This window comes from Balearica regulorum, chromosome 1 (assembly GCF_011004875.1).
Source record: "Balearica regulorum gibbericeps isolate bBalReg1 chromosome 1, bBalReg1.pri, whole genome shotgun sequence".
NCBI classification, from domain to species: Eukaryota; Metazoa; Chordata; class Aves; order Gruiformes; family Gruidae; genus Balearica; species Balearica regulorum.
The window spans coordinates 24367576-24377259 of NC_046184.1; positions in this window are offsets into that span (position 1 = coordinate 24367576).

The window sequence follows — 9684 nt, forward strand, 5'->3', positions numbered from 1 at the left end:
AACTGATGGTTGTTATGGAATTCAGAGAAAGAACAATTTTTACAGTGATTGCCATAATTTTGAATGGCGTCCTCCTCTTCTCTATCCTTTTTCTCTCTCGGGCAATTGTACATAAGGATGTTAACAGACTTATTTCTGTGCAAATTCTCCTCCTGCAAAAACAGCTACAAACACCAGTATAAATTGTCTGCAAAATCCTCTTTAAAGTTCAATTTGTGTCTATATTGAATACATTGATGTTGAAGAAAAACATGAGAATTTTGCTCATGGCTAGAGAAGTAGCCACCCCTTGCTTCTGCCTTGGAGACTAAAGTAACACCACCAAATACTATTTATTACCTATATACAAATAATTTTGATATAGCCCTACATTTTAAGGCCTTTACTGAGTAAAAAAAAAGTAAAAAAAAAAAGTTATATTCTTATAAGACAGATTCATGATCGATATTTGCATTTTAAAAGTGATATTTATGTGCCATTCTTGGTACAGTATTTATCTGCAAGTATTGCTGTAATTCACTCAGTTTTATGACAAATATACTGTAACAAACTCCTCTGCATTTCACTTTTGTATTATAGTTTTTATTGGCTCAGAAAAAGGAGCTTCAGGAGCTTCAAAGCCAGCTAATACATGTGTCTAGGCCTTTTTTTTTTTTTTTTTAATCTTGCTATGAAGCTCTATTTGTTCCCACCTGTCAGTCAAAGCCATAACATCCATCAGTTTTGGGGTTCCACAAGATGGACAAATAAGCAAATATGACTGCAAATCCTTTTGGCTAAATTTGAACAGCTTGACTCTGATTTCACTCATGGTTATTTGCCTATGTGAAACCAGGAAAAATAGCCTGGGCGCAATGAAAAATATCAACAACACTTTATTCCCAGAGAAGTCCTAGCCCTAGGACACGAGGTAGGCAGGAGGTAGGTGTCTGAATGACTCCAAGGAGGGAACTGAATGTTGGCTGTTATTTCCCCGTGGAAGGTACCAGTCACTAACCTGTTACGCCAAAGATGAGTGTCTAAGCCCTCATTTCTGGAGCCACTCTTCCTTCCTTCCTTCTTGTTCCTCTAACTCCTACATTCCTGACTAGACAAAGGAAGAAAAAAGCTGCACTGGTCTGAAAACAGTCATCTTCCTGGCCAAGCACCTTAACCATTAGAATACAACAGAAAAATTGGCTGCTACTACTACAGTATTATCAACTCCAATCGATTTGGTTCAGACATTTAATGCTTTACTACCTGTCAACTTCAGAGCTACTAAAATGTCTTGTCCCGTCAGAAATTATCTGTCTTCGCTGCCTCATTTCTTCCGCCACCCATTATGCCCTCCCCAGCGTTCACACTGCATGCTTCTCACTAATCTCTCTAATACTTGTTGTTGCATTCTCCGTTAGTTACAGCTATGAATTGCTAAGCTGCGGCATATTTGAATAGTTCGCTTGATATCTTATTGTTAAATACTTAAGTTGCAGCTCATCAGTTTAATTTTTATGCTGCTACAGCAGGACTGCTGAGTTTTCAATGGTAATAACAGTAGCATCCTTAGAACATATTCAGAGATGGTTATTGCTAATGGTACTTAAACTTCATCAGTCTTGCAATGAGGTGAGCATATTTTTTTAGAACTGCCAAAGTATCCCATGAAACATCATTTCTCTTTTTAAAGCACATCTCAGCAGAAATGGCTAAAAGTTCTCACTTTCGTTCTGACTAAGCTGCTGTGGGATTTAAAAAACCCTTGTGAATTAATTGCTGTGATCTCAGGGAAAGAGAAGAATGTGTTGCCCTCCCTCCCCCCCCAAACACATACTTTTTAATAGCAATTTTATGTCAGACTTCTTTTCTTTACTTCTTTTTTCAATCATGACAAATCATGTCAGGTAAAAAATTCAACAGCATGATCAGCAAGTAGGTGCATCTTCCAGTAGCACTTGAACATCCTTGATTGCTTGTTAGGAGAGAGGTCAACTCTTTTCAGCTTATTGTAGCCTCAGAAAAAAACTCACGTAGGGTGGAAAGACTTTTCCGCAGGTGTATTTTGTTCTCTCAGGACTGCTCTCCTTCCTTGGTCTTTACCTTTCAGCAATCCAGAGCAGGTTGCTTTGACATCTCAATGTAAAGCAAAAATCCTGTGTTTTCTGAGGCTGTTCCTGCAGGTGCCTGGAGATTTTAGCTGGAGAATTTTAGAAAAGTGCTACAGAAATGTCTGCAGGAGACAGCCATTATTTAACTCACCTCATTGCTGGAGAATGAAGGTCTTTCTCCAGATCCCAGCTCTGGAGAAGAGGACGCTATACTGGTATCCCACCACGGCAGTTTAGGACAAGACTGCTTTGTCTAGTCTTCCCTTACAACATCTAGATGTTAAGATGCCAGAAATAGCAGTATTCTGGTAACAAGAGAGAAAATAAGCTGCTCCTACGTTTCTTGTGATTACATGTGGCAGGAGAAAACAGCAAGAAAAACTAGGAGCTTGGTGTCTCAGTTATACAGAGCCAGGTACCAGCACCCATGAGTGACACAAAATGTCACAGCAGAAATATGATAGACATATTTCTACAGGGGCAATGCAGCATTCATAACTCTGTGTGTGCATTTGTGTGTGGTCAGCAGTGTCCTTAAAAAAACAAAGCACTAGGGCACATGTTAATGGAATGACATTACCGTTCCTAAAAATCCTGCCACACTGAGCTGGGTTGTCCAATCTGACAATGACTCTTTAGGATAGCAAATTACTGCACACCCTGCACAGTTGGTACTAGGATGCATCACCAAATATATTTTTAGAAATTTGCTGTCAAGCATGTAAGTAAAAAAGCACAAGTGTTCTGAAAAGTATGAATTTAGAACATAATCAGTAATAACATCAGCTGAAACACTTTGTTATGTGAAAGTACCATATATTTGCTCTTCTGTGAATACACAATTAGCATAATAGTTAGCGCTCTCATATTAATAGGCACCAATAATTTTCGCAATTGTTGACTGCTTGCTCTGATGATCTACCAAGCTATTAGTCCATGTCAGTCATATAAAAGGCACTCTAGAACATATGGATAGAAATGTATCAGAAAGTGGTACTCAGACACAGCCATGGGTTAGATTGATAGGGTGGTCACCCATTTAACAGGCTGGTCTGTAAAATACTACCAGGGCTCCCGTTATTTTATCCAGCGTATTGTTTCAGGGAAGTGCTGTAGGAGATGTTAGCATTCAGGTTTTTGAACACCTCTCGCTGCAGCCAAGGTCCTGCTGCTCCTTCGTACTGACAGCCCAGACCACTCCCCTCTCTTTCACTCCGTGAATACCAATCACGGAGACTCAAGAAAAAGATCTTTAGCAGCATATACGGCTGAGATGGAGAGGCATTTTGCTCAGAAAGGGCAAGATCTTACATTTCACATGTCTCACAAGTCATTTCAGTGTGTACTCACTGTGTGCAGTAGGTACAGGGTTAGAGGAGCTGCCAGTCCTTTGGGGGAAGCTGCTGATCAAGCCTCCGCAGTTTCCGCGGGGTACACAGAACAGCCCACGCGTTAGCGGTGATGCAGTGCTCCAGACGCAGCCTCCAACGGCAGCCCTGCCGTGGGCCCACAGCGTCTCCAGGTCCTGCCCTTGCACCAGCAAGAGAGAAGGGCGCAGGCTGCCTCTGCGGCGTGTGCATGGCTCTAACGACCCTCGGCATCGCCAAGATCCTCTGGGGATAGCTGGTGCTCGGAGATGGCTGCCAGTTGCTCCTGGGGGGTCTGTCATGGCCCAGAAGCTCTCAGGACAAGAACTTTTCTTGCTCCTCTCTTCCCTCTTGTGCAGTAGAAGCCCAGACCATGCTCTTGCCACTGACACACCGATAGCAAATAATCCAAAACAAGAGGAGATTTGCCTCAGGAATACTTCTGTGTCCGTGGAGGGCTGCAACCAACATTTTTGGCTGGAATAATTTCTAAGAAGTGGACCATTTTCTGTGTGAACCTTTTTAACATTAATACTTGTGCCTTTCTTGAGCAAGTGAGAGACCTGAATAGAGAGTGAGGATGCAGAGTCGCCACGGAGGCACAGGATGGGTTAAGACTCAGGACTTCCTATTTGTCCTCTGTGGTTTGGTGTAAGTTTTGCATGGGATTGCAGGAGATTTTTCTTTTCTTCTCTATGCTGTGTGTCCCAGATCCCTTTTCCTGTGTTGGTGACTGAAAGTGATGTCCTGGCCCCATTTCTTTGTCATCTTCTGATGATTTGCCTGTCTGTGAGTGGTAGATGATTAATTACACCACCATACCTTCCTTCTGAGCATATTCCCACTCAGCATAGGTGTGTTTGCCCCTGCACTACACTTTGCATTTGTGCTACACCATACTGTGTGTGTTGTAACAGTTCTTCTTGTTAACTATGGTGTGGCTTTTGTTCAAGCTTGTCTCCTGGCATTGCTCAGCACTTCATCTCAAGCTCCCTTGAAGTTTCAGATCTGCACGGTCTGTCTCCATCAGCAGTCTGGGAAGCTGAAGCAAAATCAGTTGAACAGGTTTTGATTCACGCAAACCTGAAAATTTATGGTCCCATAATTTTCTGATCAGAAATTTTGCCCTTGCATGACGAAAATGTGGCTGAAGCTAGGTACGCTAAACTCGGCTCCATCTTGCTCATGCTTAAAATACAAGTTCACTTCATATGCTACTTCAGAAGTCTGACAAATATGTGGCTGCTGCCAAAGTTTTGTAAGTTTTAGCAAGACTATGTGAGTGCTATAAAATGGCCTCATATCCAAAGTGAGTCTCTTCTAGAAAGGTCAAGAGTCTTCCAAACTCCAGAAGTGACCTAAATGGACTTTTGGAACCCATGGCCATGCGCCATGGATAGGCAGTCATTCTTTAGGTTGTTTGCTCTTCCTGGAAGTGCACATTTAAGTGTGCACCCAAATTGGAAAGAGTCTTTTCAAATGTCTAGATCAGAGAGTTTGAGAAACATGGAAGGCTGCTGGCAAGATAAGCCCCATTAGTTTCACTCCTAGTAGAGTAAACTCCTGCAGAGTCATCCTCTGTAAAGCTTTCCCATTAAAAGAGGGTTTAAGAGCAACATTTTGGGCAGCAAACAGCTGCTGAGATTTGGGATTCTGGAGCTCAGCTTCAGATTCTAGAGGTTTTTGCCCAGCCTTTTCCTGTCCCATCCAGGCCTTCTCCATCTCCTCTTTTATCTGTCAGCTGCCAGTCTCCTGCCCCATTTCCCCCTTCTCCAGACCCATGAATTGTCATTCCCTCAATCTCATCCTCACCCCTGTCCCCTTCCTCTCAGTTCCCCACCCCCCAGGTGCCTCCCCTGCAAAACTCCTGTCTTCCTTCTTTGCTGCTGCTGAGATTTTTTTTCTGATTCTTTTCTGATGTCTGCTTAGAGTAGGGAGATTAGTAAGAACATGAATGGAAGAAGGAATTTCCTTCCTTTTGCTCACTCTCTCTGCAGGCAGATACATCTCCATAGCACCAGCAACTGGGATGAGCAATTACAAAGTCCTGATTTAGTGCTATTCCCTTGGGATGGTGAATGTTCAGTGCACAAAACACTGATGCTGGCATGTGTATGGCTTGGTCAGAGTGCCGGAGCATCTGTAGTGAAAACTGGATGCGCACCAGGCATCTTGCAGAGAGAAAAAACAGCTCAAGTGGAATAACATTTCAGGGAAATAATGAAAGGGAACCTCCTCTTTCTCTGCCCTTCTGCAATACATTTCAAGCTTCTGCTTGAAAGCTTCCAAAGGAAACAGGTGTCAGCATTTCATAGTGATCAAAACACTAGATTGTTTCCTTAATAAGAGAAACTCAGAAACTTTCCAAGAAAATAGCCCTAAAATTCAGCCTGAAGCAAATAATCCTACTCAGTTTTGCCCGTTTCTAGGAAAACGGAAAAACTCTGGAATTAAATTGAAGGGCAGCATAAATTATAGGTGTTATTACCTGTTCTGTCCATAAAAAGGTTTAGTATTGTTTAGATTTTCCTGGAATTTTTAAATAACTAATATTTCTAATCCATAGTATTTCATTTTAGCAACCAGAGGAAGTGATTGATGTTTCTAAAGCTGTTCTCCAGTAGCCTCATTCACTGTTCATTATTTGCAGCTTGGTAGTGCACACGGGTCCAAACAGCATTAGAACATCGTGTGTTTGACACTTTGTAGGTGTTTTGCTGCAACCCAGTCACATCCCCAAGGGCCCAGAAATATCAAGACAATTAGAAGACCAGAAATAGTAGTCCTCTTGTAAAGAAGGGGTACCAAATAGCAGCCACTTGAAGCACTTGCTCAAGGGCACACTAAAAGAGCTCTCTCAGAGCCAGCTACTGAGCTTGTATCTCCCAAGGTCTTACCCGTAAGAGCATCCCTCCTTTTCCAGCTGTCTAAAAAACGGGAGACAACTGGTTCTGCTGGGTAATTATGTGTCAGAGTAAAGGAATTTGAAATGTGGCACCCTTCAAGGCTCTCTTCCTTTCCCATTTCCCATGTTGTAAATATGAAGTCTCTTAGATTATTCCTAAAGACAGGACAGAATATTACCATTATGTTGATGATGCAAGATGTATTTTTCTGGCCTTGTAGCTGCAGGGCCTGCTCCATGGGAAATTTTGAAAGATACTGTTAACTGACTGCATCAGGAGTTATTCACCCCCAAACCTGAGAACATCCATGTTCTTGGCAGAGGTCACACACTTCAAGAGAGTACTCTAAAGTCCCCAGCCTATTACCACACTGTGTATGCTAACAGAGCCTTTTTTATTATTTTTATTCAGTTGCATTATTCCAAGACCCCATCACAGTTGACGTCATTGCAGCTGTACATTATCTCAATGTGATGGGCTATTGTGACACATTATGTCCACCCAGCATTTGTTTTTTTGCATCAGCTGCTGCTTATTATTTCTAAATCTTTCACCAGGCTTTACTTTGGCTATATTTGAGAACTACTCGCTGAGCTCTAAAGTGGTGTGCCTCTGTGCTCATACACCACCCACTGTTGAAAGTTTCTACCATCGAATGTGAAGTCAGCTGGATAGCTTAATTCTGTTATGACAGCCCTCCAGAATAAAATTCCTTCTACATCACATCTGTTCCTATTTATCCATTCCCAGTGTTATGAATTTAGACTGAAAATACGCCTCTACTTTCTTGGTTTTAACATTAGCATACAACACAAAATAGAAAGTGTGACATATACACTTTAGTAAGTATGACAGAGCACGTGTTTGTGTGTAACGGTACGTGTGCATATGCGCATTTACAACATACAGCATCATAAAAATGTAATTAATATTAAATTGGACTATGCAATCTGTACAAAAAAATCTATTACATGGATTTCAGGATATCAGTGTTAGGCATTTTTATATTCCCATAATAATTTTATAAGCATTCTATGAAATACTATGTAACATTTCTATTTGCTTTTCTATGTGCACAATTGCATTCCAAATGCTATTCAAGATTCTACTCTCCTGTACTATAGAGATGTCACAGAATATGTAAATATTTTATTGTAAAATACACATACTGTGACTTGTGCCTCACAGGGCATCCCCTAATTTGTAAGTGCTTGATGAAGATGTTTAGAATTTATTTTGTATTATTTATTTTTGATAGCATAGCAGAAAAGTTAGTGTGCAGGGGATAATCTTGATGGATTTGCTATGACAGATCTGGTGTTTTATAAAATCTTCTACCCCAAAGAAATCAGTTCTCCTGAAGTGATGGCTCATGGGAAACTCAGATCACTTCTATTAGCAACGATGCATTGGTAGCATTATTGTATTGAGATGTTGGGAACTCATTTTAGCTTAAGATTTATACAGTGAACATAAAGAAAGCACAGGGTTTTCTTGGATGGACTCAGAGTAGCTGCTGTGCACTACTTCCCAGTACAAAGATACCTGCAATATTTATAATTTTCCTTCCATTTTGCCAGCCTTCCTTCACAGTTGCTCCGTCACCACCCCGTATTTTTCAGGGAATAAGGCTGCTCTTGCCACCAAGAACACTCCAGGGCCCTCTGATGAGAAACCCCTTCCCCCACACATGGAGTTTCACATCTGTCTGTCTGAACTCATTAATCCAAAGACTTCAATGAAGGCAGGATTCTCACGCTAACAAGCTGGCAGCTTGGGTTGTGCTCTGTTTCCTGGCTCCAGCTGAAGGCTTCCCTGCAAGAGGTTAGAAACAGCAGCCCCTCATTTTAAGCAAGGCTCAAGCGGGTTACTCAAGCTGAACTGAGTGCTTTTCAGAGAGGCTCAGTCTCAAAAACAGAAGAAAGGATGTCCATGTACATAAAAGCACAGCCCTTTCCTAGTTAAAATTTTAATTAAATATATTTTTTAAATTCTTCACATGAATCACTCCTGCTGTCCCTTACCTTTGTAATGTTGGAGGGGATAAGACAGATGCCTTAGCTCACAGCGAGGTGCAATTCAGCCAGGCTCAGCCTATATGACGCATGTGTGTTTCACATGAAATGCATATGTGTTTCACTCTACAGTAAGCTAACATTTTGCCAGCACTCAAATGAAATGCAGTTTGACAGTGGCTGCTAAGAGCAAAAAAAGTAAGCATATCAAAACAGATAACATTTGTTTCATGATTAGACTATAATAATTCTTAACTTACAGTCTGTAAGTAAAACTAGAGAAAAATAAATATCATTAGTTTTTTTTCAAACCATGGTTATTTAAAAGGAGATTCTAGATTATTTGTTGGATTTTGAATTATTATTTTTTAAAACAATTTTAATCACTTCTTCGAGCCAATAATATATTTTCCTTCTGGAAAACATATAGCTTTGTCTATTGTTCAGGCTCGCATGGAATTAAGTTTTTTGGGAGGTCAATAACACATTTCTAAAGCCCTTTATGGTGACCAAACTGGATCCTGGACCTTTTTTCTGATCTCTTTATGCTATGAAGTACACATAGTAAAAAGCAGCTAAAACAAGGCAAGTGAGACTTTCCTATTTTCCTAATTTAAGATTGCTAATTGCCCAACTTCATCTAGGATGGTGCCACCCCTCAGGAGGAAGGAGGGCTGCAGATGACAGTCTAGAGCACTATTTCTGTGAGCATCCCTGAACCCCAAAGCAGTTTTTAGAAGCTTTAGAGTCAAAGTAGCTAAAAGGCAATTTACTTTAACTGTGTCCCTGTATCTTTGCTGGGGGTTCACAAAGAACCACCACGGCCAAACATTTGTCCCACTGTACAAGTCATTTACCCACCACTTTTACTGAAGTAAAGACATTTCTGGTATGGGAAATGACTGCACTCTCAATGTCAAGATATCCTCAATCTCATAAAAAGCATCCTGTAATTTATTAATAGGCACCACTAACAAGTGTCTCCTGATGCTGTTTCATTCAACAGAGACATTCTGGTAACAATGCCGCTTGCTTAAATTAGGGTTTTCGCTGATGATTTTAAGGGAACAATATAGTAGCTTATGCAGCAAGCGGAGGTTTCCACCTGAACAGCCATGAGGGCTGATGCTACTTAGGTAGAAAAAGCACAGCCTAATATAACGTGACCACAAACAGCTTTCACCAACACCCTCAGAAGCCTTGTGTGGTCCAGGACTTCTGTGATTCAAAAGACCAGTGACAGAAGAGCTGGCATCCCTGACTGCCTCTTCTCCTCAACAACCTGCTGACATTACCAGTGACTTTATAC